General features: G+C 42.6%; 1 protein-coding gene across 1 annotated transcript in view; it reads right to left on the reverse strand.

The window, feature by feature from the left end:
* The window catches only part of fhl3a (four and a half LIM domains 3a), a 105,147-nt gene extending 82,200 nt beyond the window's left edge, over positions 1-22,947 (reverse strand). Inside the window, exon 1 of the mRNA XM_068011233.1 lies at positions 22,753-22,947. The gene's annotated coding sequence lies outside the window, so the exon portion shown is untranslated. The remainder of the gene's footprint in view (positions 1-22,752) is intronic.
* Positions 22,948-23,211: the final 264 nt, after the last annotated feature.

The following is a 23,211-nucleotide window of genomic DNA, read 5'->3' on the forward strand; positions in this document are numbered from 1 at the left end:
TTGAGAAGCCCAGACTGACTTTAACCAAAATAAAATACTTAGGTAATGTTTCCTTGAATTGTACTCTGAAAAGCTGGCTTGGTGCTAATCTGTAGCAGTGTGTCAGTGGTTGCAAAGCTAATGATATGACAACCGTTCCTGCTTGCTGAAGATGATATCAAAAAGGCTCTTTCTTTTAAACTTATTGGCTGTAATTCCTGACGGTGTCATAAGTGCTCAAGTTCCGCATTAACTTAGTGATTAATCACAATTTATAAAAGAGTTTTACTTCTAAAGCTCCTGATACTGCAACTCTTTGAAATTTAAACTCAACTGTTTAATTGTATTTATCCAACACTTCAGCATGCCAAATACTGCAGCTGTTCCATGTCGCACAGACTGGCACAGGTTTTTATGGCCCTCGTTAAAACACTGCGTTAAAATGCACTTCAGTCTACAGTATATCTGTGAAAGATAATGAAAGCTCCAACTTTACATTGCTTTTCAGCTTGATAACATCACAACTACAGAGAGCCGCAATGACTGAAAGGGATGAACAAAGGTCTTCCATTAGAGATGACCCAAATGTACAAAAGCCTAAACAGCAGCTATTCAATTAACAACGGGTCAGTATGCTCCTGGCCGGCAGCATGTCAGAATCCATGAAGAAAGGCATCATCACCCTCATTTACAAGCGGAAGGGGGAGAGGGCAGAAATCAGAAATTGGCAGCCCATCTCACTGCTTAATGTTGACAACAAGATTCTGTCCAAAGTCATAGCCAGTCGAGTCAAGTCTGCTCTGGAGTTGGTGATCCACCCCGATCAGACCTGTACTGTACCCAGCAGGAAGATCTCTGATAGTCTCGCGCTACTCAGGGATACGATCGCCTACGTACGGGACAGGAGGGTGGACACCTGCCTCATCAGCCTGGACCAGGAGAAGGCTTTTGACAGGATATCGCACACCTACATGATGGACGTGCTTTCCAAAATGGAGTTTGGGGAGGGAATCTGCAATTGGATCCAACTGCTCTACACAAACATCAGTAGCGTAGTCTCAGTCAACGGGTGGGAATCGGAAAGTTTCCCGATCCAATCTGGAGTCAGACAGGGCTGTCCTCTCTCCCCGGTCTTGTTTGTTTGCTGTATTGAACCCTTTGCTGAGTCTATTAGGAAGGATGCGAGCAGAAGAGGGGTGACAATCCCAGGCAGTGGAGGCACTCAGGTTAAAACCTCCCTGTACATAGATGACTTCGCCATCTTCTGCTCGGATCCGCTGTCCGTGCGCAGACTGATGAGCATCTGCGACCAGTTCGAACTGGCCTCGGGAGCCAAAGTTAACCACGGCAAGAGCGAGGCCATGTTCTTTGGGAACTGGGCTGACCGATCCTTTGTCCCCTTCAATGTCAGGTCAGATTACCTGAAGGTGCTGGGGATATGGTTCGGGGCGTGCTCCAAAACCTGGGAGGAGCGAGTAGCCAAGGTACAACAAAAGTTGAGCATGTGGGGGCAGCGATCTCTCTCCATTGTGGGTAAGAACCTGGTCATCAGGTGCGAGGCGCTCACGTTGTTGCTGTACGTGGCGCAGGTCTGGCCCATACCCCACTCCTGCGCTGCAGCAGTCACCCGAGCCATTTTCCGCTTCATCTGGGGATCTAAAATGGACCGGGTCCGGAGGGACACGATGTTCAAATCTCTGGACAAGGGCGGGAAACATGTACCCAACGTGGCCCTCATCCTGATAACCACCTTCGTGTGCGGCTACATCAAGCTGTGTGTAGACCTCCAGTACGCAAACTCCAAGTGTCACTACGTGCTGAGGTTCTATCTGTCCCGGTGTTGCGAAGGATGGGCCTGGTCACATTGCCGCAGAACACTCCATGCAGTTGGGCCGTGCCATACCACCTATCCTTCGTGGAGCAGTTTCTGCGGGAAAACACCTTTGACCACCGGTCCATCAGGCAGTGGTCTGCACGGAATGTCCTCAAGGCCCTACGGGAAAAGGAGACGGTGGATCCTGTCAGATGGTTCCCCGAGCAGACCGTCAAAGTCATTTGGCGGAATGCCTCATCACCAGAACTTTCAAACAAGCACCAAGACGTAGCTTGGCTGGTGGTGAGAAGGGCCCTCCCCGTCAGATCCTTCATGCACACCTGAAGTCTCGCCCCCTCCGCGGCTGTGGTGGGGAAGAGACGGTTGCCCACCTCCTCCTGGAATGTGTCTTTGCAAAGCAGGTGTGGAAAGAGATGCAGTGGCTTTTGTCAAGGTTCATCCCAAGCAGCTCTGTAACACAGGAGTCTGTGCTCTACGGGCTGTTCCCAGGGACGCACACCGAGACAAACATCACCTGCTGCTGGAGGACTATCAATTCGGTGAAAGACGCCCTTTGGTCTGCCCGAAACTTGCTGGTCTTTCAGCGCAAAGAGTTGTCCACCACCGAATGTTGCAGACTGGCACATTCCAAGGTCCAGGACTACGTGCTGAGGGACGCACTAAAGCTTGGGGCAGCCGCAGCAAAGGCTCAATGGGGAAAGACCACAGTGTAAGGTCCCCCCACCAAGCTGAACTGAGGGGCTGGATCCATGGGAAACCCCTCGAACTGTATCGTTAATATTTTCATTTTCTGTAAATGAAAATGTGGGCGGCACAGTGGCGCAGTGGTTAGCACCACAGCCTCACAGCTCCAGCGACCCGGGTTCAATTCTGGGTGCTGCCTGTGTGGAGTTTGCAAGTTCTCCCTGTGCCTGCGTGGGTTTTCTCCGGGTGCTCCAGTTTCCTCCCACAAGCCACAAGACTTGCAGGTTGATAGGTAAATTGGCCATTATAAATTGCCCCTAGTATAGGTAGGTGGTAGGGAAATACAGGGACAGGTGGGGATGCGGTAGGAATATGGGATTAGTGTAGGATTAGTATAAAATGGGTGGTTGATGGTCGGCACAGACTCGGTGGGCCGAAGGTCTTGTTTCAGTGCTGTATCTCTAAAAACATTAAAAAAAAACATAAATGTAAAACTGTAATTGGCATGACAATTGTGAAATGGAAGGGTTGTGAAGAAACTCATGATAGTATTGAAGGAAACTGATCTCCCTTGCAATGTTTGTATTTTTTGGTGCTGTTTGAAACTGTTTGGCAAAGTAATTTTCACAGAATTTTATGAATAAAGTATATTTTGGAAATAAAAATTTTTTTTTGCCATCCTTCCCTTTCTTCACTCGTGACTCTGGGTCCGTCGTCCTTCTCAAAGTGTTTCCCACTCTACCCAAGAATAGAAACAAGATGGAACTTTGTCATACCCAATTGCTAATAGACTGATTAATTAGTTAGTAGAGAGGTCACTGAAGCATACAATTGGATGTGTTCCTGGAGAGAAAGAAAGTGTTGAGGGAGATGATATGGTCAGAAGGAGGTCGGTAAAGATTCGAGGATTATTGAAAAAAGAAATGCCTATTGGACTGAAAGGCTACTATTTATTTCTAAAAATTCTTAAGGTCACGTGGAATGTAATTTTCATGCAAAACTTTGATAAATGCTGTAAGTGTAGAACTGTTTGAACATTTCATTCCTTAACAGCAATGAAACCAATAGGTTTGTACTGGACAGTCTCCGGCCACCTGGAAACTCACAATGAGTTCATTCATTTATATTCGTATATTTTGTTGTGCAAGCCTGAAATTCCTCTTGTTGTTGCTTTTTCAAATATAAAAATTGCATTTATATAGCATCTTTCATGACCTCAGGACATCCCAAAGCACTTTACAGGTAATGAAGTTTATTCACTGTTGTAATGTCGGAAGGCATCGAAGCCAATTTGTGCACTGCAAGGTCGGAATCATGATAATGATCAGATAATCTGCTTTAGTGATCTTGGTTGGAAAAAAAGACTTCCATTTATATTGCGCTTTTCACAACCATCCGATCTCTCCAAGTGCTTTACAGCCAATAAGTACTTTTGAAGTGTAGTCACTGTTGTAATGTAGGAATGAATAGTGAGGGATAAATATTGGCCAGGACACCAGAGAGAACTCCCCTGCTTGTCTTCAAATAATGTCATGGGATCTTTTCGGTCAGCCTGTGAATGAACTTCTTCTCCCACTCTGATCTGATACGCAAACTGGAAACTGGTACATGTGTAGCAAACTGACCACCTCCAAAAAGATCGTCTCAAACAACTGCACATAGGAAAAGCTGTAAGAAACAAAACACCCTACCCCTGTAAGGTCCTGTAGCATGACAAATCCAAAATATCACTTCAGACCAAATGGTCACTTTGTGAGTACATATCCCTGCTGTATCCACAGTCCTAGAAGAGGCAGCTCAGAGACCTCAGCTGCTGCAATGGCTTTTCAGACACTGCAGTGAGATTGAGTTAAAGCAACTCAGGCCATATCCCAAAATCTCAGAATCTGTATTTATTATTTTAATGTTAGATTCCAACTTGAAAAATAAAATTGTGTCACCAGACAGAACAATTCTATCCTCCTTGGTTTATGCACATGAAAGAGATTCTCACAAGACACATTTCCCTCCTGAAGATGCCACTATCGTAGGATATGTTTCTACGGTATAATTTCAGTGCTTACCCATGGGGCCATTCTTCAGGGTAATAATTTTCCAACTTCTTGCTGATTACTGAACCACCAAGAACACAAATCAAAAATTCATGTGCACAATTTTCTGACCATTTAAATAATGGTTGGAAGATCATGTACAGCATACCTGAATTTCTGACATGCACTCCTGACAGGATGGACTCCTTGACAAGGCCATGTGCAGGCCTAGATATTGGGCGGCGGCATTACAGCCAAACTTGATTCCCATTTGATTCTCACAAACTCCTTTCCATTAGGATCTATGGGTAGTAACCAAGAGCTTAAATCCTGGCTAAGGTTTTCTCCATACTGGAGTGAATTGCAGAGCCTCAGCTCCTACCCAGGATCAGTGGAGATCAGAATTCTAATCTGGAATCTTGTGGTCTGCCATCGTAATATATGATGCTTTTATCCACTAAACTGTTGTTGCAGAACTTGCTTAATTTTCATTCCAATGAAATGTATGAAATGAAAATTGGTCAGGTTTCTTTAAAGAGTGGGAGCAGTGCTCCACCAGGTTACCACCTACGCAGCACAGTCAAAAATCACCCCCTGAATCTCTGAGCCAGAAAATGTAGTCCTTACATGTTACTCTATTCAAACTTTTAAGAGGCAGCAGCATTCAGGAATAAAAACAGACTACAACAAATCATGAAACCTTCAGCCTCCAGGCTACTCCCAAGAAACCCCCTTGTTTTAGCTTCTCGAAATTACATACTGAAGACAAACACAGCCTCCAAAGTAAGTGCCTGATCTTTGATCCTCTAACTGACAACCAACTTCAAATTATGTCTGCAACCTGATAGTTCCAGTGGTTTGACAGAGTCAGGCTTACTGCCAGACAGATCCTGAAAGAACCAACATAATCAGACTCCCTGAAAGCTGTTGCATCTCCATTTCTGGGCTTGATAAACTGTAATTTGGACGCCACAGATACTTTAAATTTTAAACTTTTCTGTGGCAACCAGGCCCATACAAGCTAGACAATAACAATGCAAAATAGGAATTTCTAAAACTTATTAGGAATAAGATAGTTAACAGACAGGGTTAGTTTCAGAAATTTCACATAATATTTCAAGATTACCCATACCTAGCTATTAACCAACATCTTTTTTTTTAATCCTTTTTCATTCAATGAATTTATACAATATCATACTGCAGCTGGTGACACAATCGCCTCAGGAACACCCCTTTTGATTACAATGGTCAACTGATGGTACTTACTTATTTTGTTTGCTGGGTATATAGTGCAACTGAATGTTGCATTTTAAAGTGAAAATATGTCTAACAAATCTGATTTGTTTGATAAAGCTGCAACCAGACATATTATTGTGCCAACTCATCATTGTTACAAATATTGGGCCAAATTCTTCTTTCCAAAACAAAGATAATTTCCAAAATGCTTTTTAAACTTATAATACACCACATATAATGAACATTTTCAGCAGATTCCACATGAAGTACCTTAAGGGCCACACTTACTACAGAGCACGGGACACATATATTATTCTTACACAATAGGGGCTTTATTTGTCATTTTGATGTCTTGCTATGTGGAATTCATTACCATATTCAAACTAAAAGTAGAGTCTCCAGTTATATGTTATGGAGTGCACAGTCTCTCCCTCATGAGGTCATCCAACATATCTTTGAAGATTTCATTGAATATTAACAGGTGACAGTGGAAAGCCTTGCCTCCCTCATCTTTGGAGATGGCTAGGTTCAGTAAACTACCCATCTACCAGAATACTGGAGCTAGCATACACATCCCAGATACAGTCTTGAACAGCCATTGCTGCCAACCTCTTCATGAGGGATCCATGTAGCACCAAGAAAGAATAAAAGAAAAAGAAAAAAAACTTTCACTTCTATAGCACCTTTGACATTCACAAAAGGGATGACGGGTGGATAGGCAATGGCAAACATTTAAAGAGCGCATGGATGAACTGCAACAATTGTTTATTCCTGTCTGGTACAAAATGGGAAAGGTAGCCAAACCATGGCTTACAAGGGAAATTAGAGATAGTATTAGATCCAAGGAAGAGGCATATAAATCTGCCAGGAAAAACACCAGACCTAAGGATTGGGAGCAGTTTAGAATTCAGCAAAGGAGGGCCAAGGGATTGATTAAGAAGGGGAAAATAGAGTATGAGAGCAAGCTTGCGGGGAACATAAAAACTGCCTGTAAAAGTTTCTATCGGTATGTGAAGAGAAAAAGATTGGTGAAGACAAATGTAGGTCCCTTACAGTCAGAAACAGGGAAATTCATTACAGGGAACAAAGAAATGGCTGACCAACTAAATGCATACTTTGCTTCTGTCTTCACAAAGGAGGACACAAATATCATACCAGGAATGTTGGGGAACACAGGGCTTACTGAGAGAGAGGAACTGAAAGAAATCAGTATTAGTAGAGAAATGGTGTTGGGGAAATTGATGGGATTGAAGGCCGATAAATCCCCAGGGCCTGATGGTATGCATCCCAGATTACTTAAGGAAGTGGCCTTAGAAATAGTGGATGCATTGGTGATCATCTTCCAAGATTCTATAGACTCTGGAACAGTTCCTAAAGATTGAAGGGTAGCTAATGTAACACCACCATTTAAAAAGGGAGGTAGAGAGAAAGCAGGGAATTATAGACCAGTCAGCCTGACGTCAGTAGTGAGGAAAATTCTAGAGTCCATTATCAAAGATTTTATAGCAGAGCACTTAGAGAACAGTGGTAGAATCGGGCAGAGTCAGCATGGATTTACAAAAGGGAAATCATGCTTGACAAATCTACTAGAATTCTTCGAGGATGTAACTAGTAGAGTTGATGAGGGGGAGCCAGTGGATGTGGTTTATTTGGACTTTCAGAAGGCTTTCGACAAAGTCCCACATAAGAGATCAGCATGTAAAATTAAAGCGCATGGGATGGGGGTAGTGTATTGCGATGGATCAAAAATTGGTTGGCAGACAGGAAACAAAGAGTCGGGATAAATGGGTCTTTTTCCGAATGGCAGGCAGTGACTAGTGGGGTACCAGAGGGATCGGTGATAGGACCCCAGCTATTCACAATATATATTAATGATTTATTTGAGGGAACTAAATGTAATATCTCCAAATTTGCAGATGACTCAAAAGTGGGTGGGAGGGTGAGTTGTGAGGACGATGCAAAGAGGCTTCAGGGTGATTTGGACAAATTGACTGAGTGGGCTAATGCATAGCAGATGCAGTATAATGTGGATAAATGTGAGGTTATTCACTTTGGTAGCAAAAAAAGGAAGGCAGATTATTATCTGAACAGCTATAAACAGAGAGGGGAATATGCAGCAAGACCTGGGTGTTCTTGTACACCAGTCACTGACGGTAAGCAGCAGGTCCAACAGGCAGTAAAAAAGGCCTTCATAGCGAGAGAATTCAAGTACAGGAGCAGGGATGTCTTGCTGCAATTATACAGGGCCTTGGTGAGGCCACACCTGGAATATTATGTGCAGTTTTGGTCTCCTTATCGGAGGAAGGATGCTCTTGCTATACAGGGAGTGCAGCGAAGGTTTACCAGACTGATTCCTGGGATGGTGGGACTGACGTATGAGGAGAGATTGAGTCGATTAGGATTATATTCGTTGGAGTTCAGAAGAGTGAGGGGGGAATCTCATAGAAACCTATAAAATTCTAATAGGACTTGACAGGGTAGATGCAGGAAGGATGTTCTCTATGGTGGGGGAGTCCAGAACCAGGGGTCATAGTCTAAGGATATGGGGTAAACCTTTCAGGACTGAGATGAGGAGAAATTTCTTCACCCAGAGAGTGGTGGGCCTGTGGAATTCGCTACCACATAAAGCAGTTGAGGCCAAAGCATTGTATGTTTTCAAGAAGGAGTTAGATATAGCTCTTGGGTCTAAAGGGATCAAAGGGTATGGGGAGAAAGCGGGAACAGGTTACTGAGTTGGATGATCAGCCATGATCATAATGAATGGCGGAGCAGGCTCGAAGGGCCGAATGGCCTACTCCTTTTCTATGTTTCTATGTTTCAAAGTACTTCATGGCCAATTAAGTATGTTTGAAGTGTAGAAATTGTTGTAATGTAGGCAAACTCAGCAGCCAACCTGCACACAGCAAGGTTCCACAAACAGCAGTGAGATAAATTACCAAATAATCAGTGATTTTAGCTGGGATGTTGGCCAGGATATTGGGTGAACTCTGCTGCTCATCTTCAAATAGCACCATGGGATCTTTTATGTCCACCTGAGAGGGACAATGCACCCCAGACTGAGTACTGTAATTTGTGGAACTTTACTTCATGGTGAGCCAGTGTGAGGACCTTCACTCTGATCCGTGATTTAATTGCTAGCTCTAACATTTCTCCCTTTCAATGTTAGATATTCACTAAAAATATCACTCTTGATGGCAGGATTTAACTTTTTTGGTCAATTTATTCTTGTCTTCTTTCCTGGAAGGAATTGACTCCTTGCTGGGCTATGGTCCCATGGGGTGCTAGTTGTCCTCCAGTACATCTTCCCAATTCTTCACGTTCGGCCCAGGTTTTCATTTTTGCCAGGATCAATAGTTTTAAGTTGGCAGTTCAGGCTTTCTGTCCACCCATTGCAGGCCCTGGCAAATTAGCCATGATCAACCTAATTTAAATCATTTCTACAAGCTCCAGATGGGATTCCTGCCTGCATTGGAGACTTTTCCATGGAGGTTGGTGGACGTGGGGAATAATGTTCAATGGTTGTAGTAGGCTAACAAGTGAGACAGTCTTATAGAAATAAATTTTCTTAGTGCAATGATCCTGCACATGTATTATTGCCGCTCCATTATGCCTCAGTCAAAGCTGGCCATCACTGAACTTCTCCTAACAACACTGGACAGCTATTGAATACTGGAGCAATTAGCACAAGCATCAAGGAACTCAAGGTAATTAATATCAGCAGATAAAAAGTATTGTCGAAACTTAAAGGACTAATAGCCCACAAATCCCTGCAGAGATAGTGAATGCACTGGTTATGATTTTCCAAAATTTCCTAGATTCTAGAATGGCCCCAGTGGATTGGAAGTTAGCAAATGTAACAACGCTATTTAAGAAAGGAGGGAGAGAGAAAAAGGGGAAGGACATGCCAATTAGCCAGATATCAGTTGTCAGGAAAATGCTGGAATCTATTATTAAGGAAATCTTAACAATGCACTTAGAAATGTTTGGAGAAAAGAGGAAATTAGTGCATAACGACAAAGAGAGAAAGATACTTGGGTCACATCATTAGAGCAGATAATAGAGACAATTATTGGAAAGAAAGATAAACGGAAAACATAGGAGAGGGATGCAGAGAAGAAAATGGATGGCAGATATTATGGGCTAGATGCAGTTGACCTATGCAGAATGTCTAAAGACAGCACAGGACAGACAGAGGTGGAGATCCATGGCAGTCAACCTTCTGGGAAGAAGATGACACCAACAAGCGAACAAACAATGTACGTAGAAAATCATAGTGTGATCACAGAGAGTCAACATGGTTTTACAAAAGGGAAATCATGTTTGACAAATTTATTAGAGTTTATTTTATTTATTTAGAGATACAGCACTGAAACAGGCCCTTCGGCCCACCAAGTCTGTGCCGACCATCAACCACCCATTTATACTAATCCTACATTAATCCCATATTCCTACCACAACCCCACCTTCCCTCAATTCCCCTACCACCTACCTATACTAGGGGCAATTTATAATGGCCAATTTACCTCTCAACCTGCAAGTCTTTTGGCTGTGGGAGGAAACCGGAGCACCCGGCGAAAACCCACGCGGTCACAGGGAGAACTTGCAAACTCCACACAGGCTGTACCCAGAACTGAACCCGGGTCGCTAGAGCTGTGAGGCTGCGGTGCTAACCACTGCGCCACTGTGCCGCCCATTTTGAGGATGTAACAGGTAGGGTTACCAGTAGATGTAGTATTCTTGGATTTCCAGAAGGCATTTGATAAAGTGCCATACAAAAGGTTAATATGCAAGATAAGGGCTCATGGAGTTGGAGTTAATAAATTAGCATGGATGGACGATTAGTTAATGGACAGAAAGAGATTAGGGATAAACTAGGGATAAATTAGGGGCATTTTCAAGTTGGCAGGCTGTAACTAGTGGAGTGCCACAATGATAAATACTGTGGCCTCGGCAATTTACAATTTATATTAATGATTTGAAGGAAGAGACGGAGTATTGTATCCAAGTTTGATGACGATACAAAGCTAGGTGGGAATGTAAGCTGTGAGGTGGATGCCAAGATGCTGCAAAGAGATATAGACAGGCTAAGTGAGTGGGCAGCAGGTTAACAGATGGAGTAAGATGTGGGGAAGTGTGAAGTTATTCGCTTTGGTAGTAAGAATAGAAAAGCAGAATTTTTTTTTTGAAAAGGTTTGACAATTTTAATTATTGAGAAAAACAAGAAATGCTGGAAATACTCAGCAGGTCTGGCAGCATTTGTGGAGAGAGAAGCAGAGTTAACGTTTCAGGTCAGTGACCTTTCATCAAAATTTCCAGCATTTCTTGTTTTTATTTCAGATTTCCAGCATCTGCAGTATTTTGCTTTTATTTTAAATATTGATGTCCAGAGAAACTTGCTGTACTTGTACAAGGAATGCAGCAAGTCAGCATGCAGGTACAGCAAGCAATTAGGAAGGCAAATGGCATGTTGGCCTTTATTGCAAGAGGTTTGGAGTACAAAAATAACAAAGCCATGCTAAAATTGTATAGGGCTTTGATGAAACCACACTTGGATTACTGTGCACAGTTTTGGTCTCCACATTTAAGGAATGATATACTTGCATTGGAGGCACTACAGTGAAGCGTCATTGGAGTCTGATGAAAGGTGACAGACCTGAAACATTGGCCAGGATTTTGCAGAGCTCCTGATATTGGGCTCTGTGGTGGAGGAGCCGGAAGATCGTTCCGGCAATGGCTTGTCACGGAGCCCGATGCCAGGAAGGCTGGGCCCATTCTTCCCGGCGTTTATTCTTTGGTGGGGGGGGGGGGGGGGGTGAAGGAAGATCAAGTGCAGAAGATAAGTGTTTTGGGGGTGTGTGGGGGGGGGGGGGGGGGGGGTGGGGGAAAGAGGGCAAATAATGAACTTTGTTGTTATTGAGGGGTGGGAAAGGGGCAGAAGAATTTTGCTCAGAACAATGGTGGGGGGGGGGCGCGGTGTATAACCTTAAAAATGTAAATTAGCCAGCTGCCCTTTAAAAATGGTGCTAGCGCCTGCTCACAGGCAGCTGACGCCATTGCCAGCAGAGAGCCCACCCCCTCCACGTGATGGGGGGCGCGAACATGTCATTAGCATGGGCTTCCGCAAGGAAGATCACAGTGGCATGGCGGGGCGCAGCCCGTACATGTGAGCCGCCATTTGTTTCGCTCACCGTCGCTTCTGGTGGGGGGGGGGGGGGGGGGGGGCGGGGGGTGCATAAAATCCAGCCCGTTAACTCTGTTTCTCTCACCACAGATGCTGACAGACCTGCTGTGTATTTCCAGCATTTTCTGTTGTTACTTTAGATTTCCAGCATCCACAGTATTCTGCTTTTATTCACTAGATTGGTTCCTGGGATGAGAGGATTGTTCTGTGATGAAAAACTGAGTAAATCGGGCCTCTACTCTCTGGAATTTAGAAGAATTAGGGATGGGCAACAAATGCTGGCTTTGCCAGCAGTGCTCAAATCCCATGAAAGAATTTTAAAAATTATTTAATTGATGCCTTATTAGAATACACACCTGCGGGCGGAAGCTTGAGGTGTTTGCTGCAGATTCCTGAAACCACAGCAATGGGTAGAGCTGCAATGCAAAGGATTCCCACCTCAATTTCCCACTGCTGTCCAACAGCAATATTGCTGGGAAAGGACAGCATCAAAAGTGAGGAATATTACTCCTCTCTGTAGTCCTGTAGGACATTCAACTGCAGCAGTGTTACAGCTGAGTCAAAAGTCCTATTTGACATTCAATACATACATTCTCCAGCAGGATCGCTGGATAGGTGACCGGGGGAGGGGGAAGGCCTGGCTGTTTTTCTCCTCTTTAACTCAGTGACACTGAGGCTAATTGTAGCACCCTCTTACTGACACCCTATTAGATCAGCTAAATCAATGCAAATCGGGAGTCACATCTGTGACCTTCTGGTCTGTATGGATTAGCAATACACTATCATTAGCAACTGAGCTATTGGGAGAGCATGCTGACTGATCATAATTCCATATATAGACAAGGGCGACTGCACGATTAATTTGAAAGACTCGAATGATGTAGTACCTACCAAGTCCCAACAAGCCACTCATTACAGTACAGTACATACCGCACCCACATCTAATCTAAAACTGTACACACGGCACACATCACACAAACCACACATGCAATACCTATCACTCATGCAGTGCATATTGCACAAACATCCCATGGAGTCAGTGAAACAGGTACAGCATTTAAATTGCTGGATTTTATCACTTGACATGCTGACAAAGAATGACACTCTGTGATTTGAGGTTTGTCATTTCTCATTGCCATGTTGAGCTCTTGTTGAAAATCTTAACATTTCTCTCAAGTCGTATTTTAACAATGGATACCCACAAGTGAGTTACAAAGCTCTCATGTAACTAAAACGCACTTCAGATCACATTATAAACCCAAAGATATAACCCTTGAGCAGTTTGCAAACATCCAGGATTAGATTACATCTTTTAACTCACCCCACTTTGCTTCATGTGGAATTTTAACGTTAACAGTTATGTGAAAGTTCCAGGGTGTACTGGTATCTTCAGAAGAATGCCATTGTCTCAGATCTGGATGCCTGATGCTTGTAGGAAGGTATCACACTGCTTTCTATTATCACTGCAGTGGTTTTATTGGCAAAGGAAGTGCCATAGATTTCAGTAAAATCCCACACGCAGTTAATAGCAGTTATGTTGATATTAATGACAAACACTTCTTTCATTATTTTATCAAAGGCATTAAACCCTTTGGCGCACATAGGAATTCTATATATCCATGTTAATGTGCTCATTATTAATATCACAGTGCAATTTCACTATGTGTTTTATAACACTTGGAACTTCTATTTAAAATTGATCTCACCCATTACAACAGCTTTTTTTGTGACAACTAATATATTATATGAGAAAAATTGTATAAAATGCAATCAATGGATAACAGTATTCAGTATGGAAAGGTTTATCCAGATCCAGACCTCAGGTAATTAAAAAACCATTATACCGCTTTGCACTTGAAACTGGATTGTCCTTTTTACAATCACTTTAGAACTCTCGAGATCTACTTTCTCCCACCATCCAGGCACTTCATCTTCTAATAAGAGGGATCAGTATGAATATGGCAACAGACTTTGAAGCAGCCTTTCTGTGGACCTCTTACAATCCGTATTGCTGCCCAAACAGCTGGATCAAGGTGCTCACAAGTTATGAATGAGATAGAATGGTGTATTAATAATATTGTATGATCAACTGTCAGGATTTGCAATTTTAGTGAACAAGCCTGGTTTTTGCCAGTGTCATTTTCAACATCTTCCCTCCCACACCCCTCGCGCCTGCCCCCTGCACCCCCCACCCCACTTTGTCATTCTTCCAAAGAAAGTTTCCTTTCCTAAAGTCATGTTAGATCTAACTGCCTGGCTGAAAGCGAAGGAGTTTGAGTAAGTGACCTTGTGCAACCTTTTGGTTAAGAGTCAAGTGCCCCACCACTTGAGCTTCTTAATAGCTACATTTAACAGCACTACACAAGTCGTTAGCAGAGAAAATATGTCCACCATAAGCAAACATTCAAATAACATTTTATCGCGGGCCAAGGATCTTTCTTTAAACCAGTCTCAGGGCACACATTTATGTCCTCATCAAAACTCGAGAATCGTCTACTTGAGACCCAGAGAGACACCATCTGCAAAAGATATTTTGCTGCTGAATATTAGAAAGCAGTGTCAGGAAGGTGTTGAGAATCACAGAAAATCTGCCAAAAGCAATATCTGGATAGCTTGGAGATGTCGGACATTTTGAAAGCATGTGCCCTTGTGACAGTCTCATGATTTCAAGGTGGGTATTAATTTAGCATTCAGAGCAAGAGCCTCCAAAATGCAGCCCAAGGGCCACATGCAGTCCCTGAGCCTCACATTCTGACCCTGAAAGTGCAGTCCTATTTACAACTATACCTAACTTACTGCATTTATAATATAAAAGCCCCATGCAGAACTTTTCTCCCCCAATTTCCTCCCCTTTTCTCCTACCCTCTCCCAGTGACATGATCTCTCACATTGGGACAGCTCCACGAGAGCAGGCAGATCTCGGTTACCTTTATCCAAATGTCTGTTTCATGTACAAGTCTAGACAGTGAAAATCACCAGGATGTCCAGCTCTAGTGGACATCAAAGCTCAACTGTATTGTGGCAGCTCAACATTCCTGGTTACAGGGTTTCAGAGAGGGGGATAAAAAAGGAGGAGGAGGTTACAATTTTGATTTAAAAAACAATTATAGCTGTGAGAGGGATGATATAGTAGAAGGATCATCAAATGAGGCTATATGTGTTGAACTGAAGAGCAAAAAGGGAGCAATCACACTACTGGGAGTGTACAATAGACACCCAGTCAGAGAGAGATAGAAGAGCAAATATGTAGGCAAATCTCTGAGAAGTGCAAAAACAATAGGTCAGTAATAGGGGGGGATTTCAACTGCCCTAATATTAACTGGAATAGAATTAGTGCAAAAGGCACAGAGGGAGTAGAATTCTTAAAATGCATTCAGGAGAACTTTTTTAGTCAGTAATGTAGCAAACCCAACAAAAGAAGAAACGGTTTTGGATTTGGATTTAGGGAATGAAGCTGGGGAGCACTTTGATGAAAATGATCATAATTCAGTCAGATTTAGGGTAGTATGGAAAAGGACAAAGATAGACCAGGAATAAAAGTTCTCAATTGGGAAGAGCTAATTTTTACGAAGCTGAGATGTGATTTAACTAAAGTGAACTGGAAATAGCTAACTGAAGGTAAATCAGTGCCAGATCCATGAGTGACATTCAAGCAAAGACAGTGAGGGTTCAGAGCAAGTATGTTCCCTTAAAGAAAATGGGTGGGAGTGACAAATCTAGAGCCCTGTGGATGCCAAGGGACTTAAAGGACAGGATAAAGAAAAAAAGGGAAGCTTATGACAGATACCGAGGGCTCAATACTGCAGAAAACCTAGAGGAGTACAAAAAGTGTAGAGGCGAAATTAAAAAGGAAATTAGGAAAGTAAAGAGAGGCATGAAAAAAATATTGGCAAGTAAAATCAAGGAAAACCCAACAATTTTTTTAATAAATATATGAAGAGCAAGAGGATAACTAAAGAAACAGTAGGGCATGTTAAGGACCATAAAAGTACTCTGTGTGTGGAGGCAGAGGACGTGGGTATGGTTCTTAATGAATACATTGCGTCTGTTTTCACAAAAGAGAGGGGCGGTACAGATATTGCAATCAGGGAGCAGCGGTGTGAAATATTAGATGAAATTAACAGTGAGAGAGGAAGTATTTATGGGTTTAACGTCTTTAAAGTGGATAAATTCCCAGGCCCGGACGAAATGTATCCTAGGTTATTAAGGGAAGCAAGAGGAGAAATAACAGCGGCTCTGACCATCATTTTCCAATCCTCGCTGGCTAAAGGTGTGGTGCCAGAAGACTAGAGGACTGCTAATGTTGTATCACTGTTTAAAAAAAGGGCAGTAGGAAAATTATATTGGAAAAATTCTGAGGGACAAGATAAATCTTCATGTAGAAAGACACAGATTATTCAAAAACAGTCAGCATGGAGTTGTTAAGGGAAGGTTGTATCTGACTAACATGATTGAATTTTTAGAGGAGGTAACGGGAAGGGTCGATGAGGGCAGTGCATTTGATTTAGTCCAAGTAGATTTGAGCAAGGCTTTTGATAAGGTCCCATATGGCAGACTGATCATGAAAGCCAAGCCCATGTGATGCAAGATAAAGTGGCAAGTTGGATCCAAAACTGGCTCAGAGGCAGGAAGCAAAGGGTCATGGTTAATGGGTGTTTTTGTGACTGGAAGGCTGCTTCCAGCAGGGCTCACTATTAGGTCCCTTGCTTTTTGTGGTATATAGCCATGATTTGTACTTGAATGTAGGGGTATGATTAAAAAGTTTGTAGATGATACAAAAATTGTCCATATGGCTGATAATGAAGAAGAAAGCTATAGACTGCAGTAAGATAGCAACGGACTAGTCAGGTGGGCGGAACAGTGGCAAATGGAGTCCAATCCGAGAAGTGTGAGGTAATGCATTTAGGGAAGGCTACCAAGACAAGGGAATACACAATAAATGGTAGGATACTGAGAAGTATAGATGAACAGAGGGACCTTGGAGTGTATGTCCACAGATCCCTGAAAGTGGCTGGATGGGTAGATAGATAAGGTGGTCAAGAAGATATATAGGACACTTGCCTTTATTAGCCGAGGCTTAGAGGTTAAGCTGGAACTGTATAAACCACCAGTTAGGCCACAGCTGGAGTAATGCGTTCAGTTCTGATCACTGCACTTTAGGAAAGATGCAATTGCACTAGAGAGGGTACAGAGGAGATTTACGATGATGTTGCCTGGACTGAAGAATTTTAATTATGAGGAAAGATGGGATAGGCTAGGGTTGTTTTCTTTGGAACAGGGAAGGCTGAGGGAAGACCTAATTGAAGTGTACAAGATTATAAGAGGTCTAGATAGAGTGTACAGGAAGGCCCTATTCCCCTTGGTTGAGGGGTCCATAACTAGGTGACATAGATTTAGGTTGAAAGTTAAGAGGGGATTTGAGGGGAAATTATTTCACCCAGAAGGTGGTTGGGATCTGGAACTCTTGCCTGAAAGGGTGCTAGAGGCAGAAACCCTCGTGACATTTAAAAAGAACTTGATATGCACATGAAGTGTCACAACCTACAAGGCTATGGACCAAGAGCCGGAAAGTGGGATTAGGCTGGATGGCTCATTGTTGGCCGGTGTGGACACAATGGGCTGAAAGACCTCCCTCCATGCTGCTTTCTCTATTTCTATGATTCAGTCATCACCCATGGTCACACGTGCAATAAAGGTCACTGGATAGTAATCATGAGTGGGAACCCTTGCCATTTTTACCATCCCCTTAGTTGGGGCAGTGAGGCCAATGGCAGCACCCCTAATGCTGTCCTGTGTAAGATATATTAGCACAGCTGAATCTAAGTCTTTTAGGTCTGTACGGCTTATTGTTTTAACCTACTACGCATCCAGAAGAGCTCATCCATCCAGCTTTAAGCATAACAGGCAAGGTCAAAAAATGGAGCAAATACCTCTCACTGACATCTGCAGTACCAATGTTTAGTAATCCCACATACAATACCAGAATGACTTTATGCAGCTGATTATGCTGCCAAGACTTTGAAGTTCAGTTGGCATGAAGCCGAACTCTGGAGGGCAGCCGTTTGTGCCAGTAGACTGGAGTTCATACCCAGCATACTTTATCCCCAACATATTGCAGAAACACAGCGTAAATGAGGGAGAGGGGATTAGCGGCCACAAGGCCAACCAAAACTGACATGTACTGTATGTGCGTCAGGTTCCAACAAGAGCATTCCTTAACCTCCCACCTCTCATAAAAAAAACAGCCTCTGCTCTCCTTTGTACATTAAAGGCTAGAGGCAGACAAATAAGATTTACAAGTAACCATCACCTTAAGCCTCCACCTGTTCTGTAATGAAAGCCCCATGCATGACCTCACAATCTGAATTTATGACTTGGAGTGGAGTTAACTTGGAGCTTCTCCCTGAGGCATTAACATGTTACAATTCCACGCCCCCCCCCACCCCCCACCCCCACCCAATCCTCACTTTTCCCTGGGATCCTGTATTCATTTTCCTGTCACCTATTACCTTGATTCACACTGTGGTTAACATTCTTCCACCTATCAACTTTGAATTGTTACTTTCCTGGTTCTCAGTATGTGTAAGCAACTCAGATGCTGAATGGCGTCCGAAATCTCTGGTGACAATGGAACTCTACATCTCCCATTGGCACTATTGGTGGTTGTTTTGTAATTTTGCAATTTTAATACCATCAAGCCATATAATAATAATAAAAAATTAAGACTTAAATTTAAAAACTAAAATTTAAAAACATCAATCATAGCTGCCATTTTACATGTGGGTGACCTTGATTGCCACCCACCTACAGCCTTACCCTATCAGTCCAGGTAGCTTCCAGTTTTATAAGCAGTTCTGGGTACCTTAGGAAGGATATAATGGCGTTGGAGGGAGTGCAGCATACATTTACCAGAATGATACCTGGCCCCCAAGGGTTAAATTACAAAGAGTGATTACATAAAATAATAAAGGATATAGGGAAAAGGCGAGTAGATGGAGTTAGGTCACATGATTTCATTGAATGGCAAAACAGGCTTGAGGGGCTAAACAGCTGACTCCTGTTCCTATGCACAGTGGTATTTGTGAAAAGCTTGCTTTCATTTCCATTATTCTGGTTAAGACAGCGTGAAGGGAAGGGAGAACTTAGGATCAAGAAATTTATAAGGAATAAAGGAACAATACTAAATTTTCATTCTAGTAAAGGAACATTGGGGCAATTTGGAAGAGTCTTCAAGTACAGGTAGCTCTCAAAACAGTGTTTCAAAGGTGACTGTTCGTCACCAGGTGACACTTGCACTGCAGAAGCTCCATAGTTTACTGTAGTGCAAATGATTATAACACAATCTTTGCCTGGTTCTACTAGTCGCACAAAAATATTTTGTAGAATATTTTTAGTGGGAGACATGATTGGCTTTGCAAGGATATTATTGTGTCAATTGTTCATTGACAAACCTGGCAAGGTTAGACCGCACCAGGATAACAGCACCCTCTTAAAGGGGCAGCGCAAACAGCAACTTTAATCAAAAGACCTAGATCATTTTAAAATTTACTGACCACTTTAAGTAAGGATCAAATATAATTGAATATATAATTTTTTTACTGATATTTTTTCCCCCAAAATGGCTTGAAACTGACAAATAAATATCAGAAAGAGTTTTGCTGTTCTTGTGAACTTTTATTTCTCTATCATATCTTGTGAAGGTGTCTTGAAGAGAAAAGTATTATCCATAACAGTTTAAATAGTTTGAAGTTGGGAGGTTATTGGCTTCGAGCACAGAAACTACATAGGGCCAATTCGGGGGTGCTCAACAACTGGTGGTTCACAAACATGTTAAAGAGATTACAGTAGGCTCCTTGCTGCTGTTACCTTGGATTCCCCCCAAGTTGGCCCTGAGCAGCTTCTGTTCTTCACGGTAATATTGACTCTTTAGGTGCCGGGTTTTAAAAGATGAAGTCCTGTCTCAAAATTTATCTTCTCTTCAGAATAAATTAAAGGGGCTGCAAAAGTGGCAGGAAATATTTTGGTGTGTGATTATTATATATTGTTTGATCAAAGATAATATAAGTGTTTAATTTCTACAAGTCATATGCCTATAGCTGTGGTAGCACTCTCACATCTGAGTCACAAGGTAGTGGCTTCAACCACCACCCCAGTGAGTTGAGCATAAAATCTAGGCTGACACTTTAATGCAAGGTTGAGGGAGTGCTGCACCGTCAGAGGTGCCATCTTTCAGATGAGGTGCTAAAGTGAGGCCCTATCTACTTTTTAAGTGGGCATAAAAGATTCCTAGGAACTATTTTGAAGAGCAGGAAGTTATCTCTGGTATCATGCCCAATATTTATTCTTCAACACAAAAAAAAATTACCTGGTCATTATCACATTACTATTTGAGGGCGCTTGCTGAGTGCAAATTGGCTGCTGTGTTTCCTGCATTACAACAGTGACTACACTTCAAAAGTACTTCATTGGCTGTAAAGAGCTTTGGAATGTCATAAGGTCATGAAAGGTGCCATACAGATGCAAGTCTTTCTTTCCAAAGGTCATGTACGGGGCTTTAAAACTATTTAATGGGTGCTGAACTTAGTAACTTGGTTTGTTGTAATGTTAGGGTGTGAAGGGTATGAAATTTGTCAGCAGAATATTTGGTGTAGGGTTTGGAACCAGCCGTGCAAAGGGAAAAATAATCACAAGCACTCCCTGGTGATTCAAGTGTCAAAAGAGTTGAAGAAGATGCCCAAACTATGCTGAGTAGCTCAGCTCAGAAAGAGTAGCAATAGAGGGTAATATAATTTGCCTCAGTGCTCACAGGTTAAAGACGGGAAAATAATCAGCTGGGGTCATGATCTGGCTTAGTTTTAACGTCCCCTCCCCCTATGATCAAATACCCTGGCGACACTCTCTAACCGCTCACATATGGCAACTTGGGTGAGATGCAAGAGAGTAGAACATATCCCAGTGCAAAAACCAGGAGAAGAGGTTCCATATTTCTTTTTAAAAAGTAACAAATTGAAGATTCTATTTCCAGTCAGAATCTGTTATTACTAACATTTCATTCCAAAATATTTCTTTGAGAAACCTATAATAATGCTTGAATTTACGTAATGCTGTTTACATCAAAACCTCTCAAACTGCTTTACACAATGAAGTACTTTTCTGGTGTGTAGTGAATATTGTTATCTAGATCATAGAACAAGTGTTACTTTATTCTTGAATTTTGATTGATGTGCAGTTTAAGATAGCTTGATATTTTGGAGTTTAATTACTTCTGATGGAGTACTGGTTGATGAATTACTATCGAGATCCATTCTGGCAATGCAGTCGTTCACTCATTTATAGTAAATGAGTGCGTTAACATAGCACCCAAGGGAAGTAACGTAAACCCAGTGCTCCAGCAGACTGCTACCCCGTCTACAACAGTAATGTCTGAAATGCTTGAAGGATCCAGGGACTTTTCTCACTTAAATGGCACACTTTTCAAATTGTTCCGAAAGCAGATACATCTCGCTTGAAACAGCTTTGAATCTTTGTAATTTCTATGGAAAGGCACTGGCATGGGCTCATGTTCACCAATTACGGTCTGTGCAACACTCGAGCGAGTCTGCTTTAAAAAGCTAGTTGTTCTCAAACCACATTGTCTTACTTTTATTTTGACTCCTTCAACTCCGATTCCTCATTTTCTCTCCATCTCTATATGCTCAGCAGATCTGTTTTCACTTAAAACTGCAAGTAATTGTGTTCCAATTTGAAACCTTGAAATTTCATGCAAAATTCACAAATTCCTCATTTCCATCACAACATTTCACAGATTGCACAGATAATCTAAAGCGAACCACAGCAGGACTCGACCATTTATTAGAATCCACAGATTTACAAGAAAAGAAAATCTTCATGTCTAAATTGTAGAGTGTTGCTCGAGTCTGATTGTAGCTCGAGGCTAAAGCAGCAAGCTTCTGAATGTATTTATACCCAACTGGCAGACTCTCATAGCAGCAAATACTGCTAAACCCTTATAGCTCTCTGAAGACAAGGGAAGTACCAGGATAATGCTGGGCTGGTAATTTAATACAGGACTTGAGATAACGGGAGCTGGGAAGGGACGCACTTTTAGGACCAGCCAGTGGCTGTTGAAAGCCGATGTTTGTTGCTTCACTTTCAATGTGCAGGCTTCAAAGAAAGACTGCAATTTCAATTTCAAGACTGACTCCTCTCTTTAGAAACTCCCCCAGTGTCCCCCTGCCCCGCCCCCCACCCTTTCCTCATCAATATCACCCAGTGGGTGATTCAGGGCAGCATGGTAAGCATACACCTTGGATCAGGTCAAAATCAGAGTGTAGTTTTACCCATAAAGTGCAGCAGCTCAATTCTGTAGTCTCTTAGTGTAGATAGTGGTACAGACGTGTGTGACGGTTAATGGCATTTTACTTAAAATACGATCACTTGCCCTGAAGGGTCAAAGGGTAATTGCAGTGGTCAGGAGCAGGATCTATCCTAAAAAGACAGACTACCCTTTGATTGAAGTTGTAAACTGTACATTCCGCATACAGGCAGGGAGAATCTGCCAGCAAAACGTGCTGTTAGTTTCTTCCCTGTTTCAATCTGCACATATCATCGACCTCAATGACTTTACACGGCGAGAATGCCACACAGTACCAGAATATAATCTGCAGAGCAAACTACATTTAGAGATCTTTAGAAACACTACCATAGGCATACAGCTCCAGGTGGCTTCCAGACAGCTAGTTACAGGCAGCAGAAGCAGCAGTAACAGTAGATTGTAGATTTCAAGAGAAAAAAAATTGGACACTTACCAACTGTATTTTCAATAAACTCAGGTCACTGATCAAAGCGCTGCTTTAACATAAATACTTCAATCGCTCACTATGCTGAAATGCTTTGTCTTGCTCTTTCCTGCTTGGGAAGTGGTTGGAGTTCTCCTGACATACAGCCTGCAGGACAGACAGGCTCGAGTCTGACTGCTCTGGCAGAACTGAGGGAAGAATAGGGGCCCAACAAGTACAGGAAGTGACTCACGGGATCCCGCCCTGAAACCCTTGTATCCAAGCCAAGGTAATTAGCAAGCAACTAACCAACTCTGACGAGGGGCCTCCTTCGACTGACTCATGCCAGCATAGCTGGGAGGTGTGACTGAATGGCACCTTGGAGCTGTCGATCACTATAGACTGATAACACTATCAGCACCTACTCAGCCTGTCGTTGAACAATTTGATTATATCAAAGCAGTAACTGCTGCAGGCTAGTCAAAGATA

The sequence above is a fragment of the Heterodontus francisci genome, chromosome 31 (assembly GCF_036365525.1).
Source record: "Heterodontus francisci isolate sHetFra1 chromosome 31, sHetFra1.hap1, whole genome shotgun sequence".
Lineage (NCBI taxonomy): Eukaryota > Metazoa > Chordata > Chondrichthyes > Heterodontiformes > Heterodontidae > Heterodontus > Heterodontus francisci.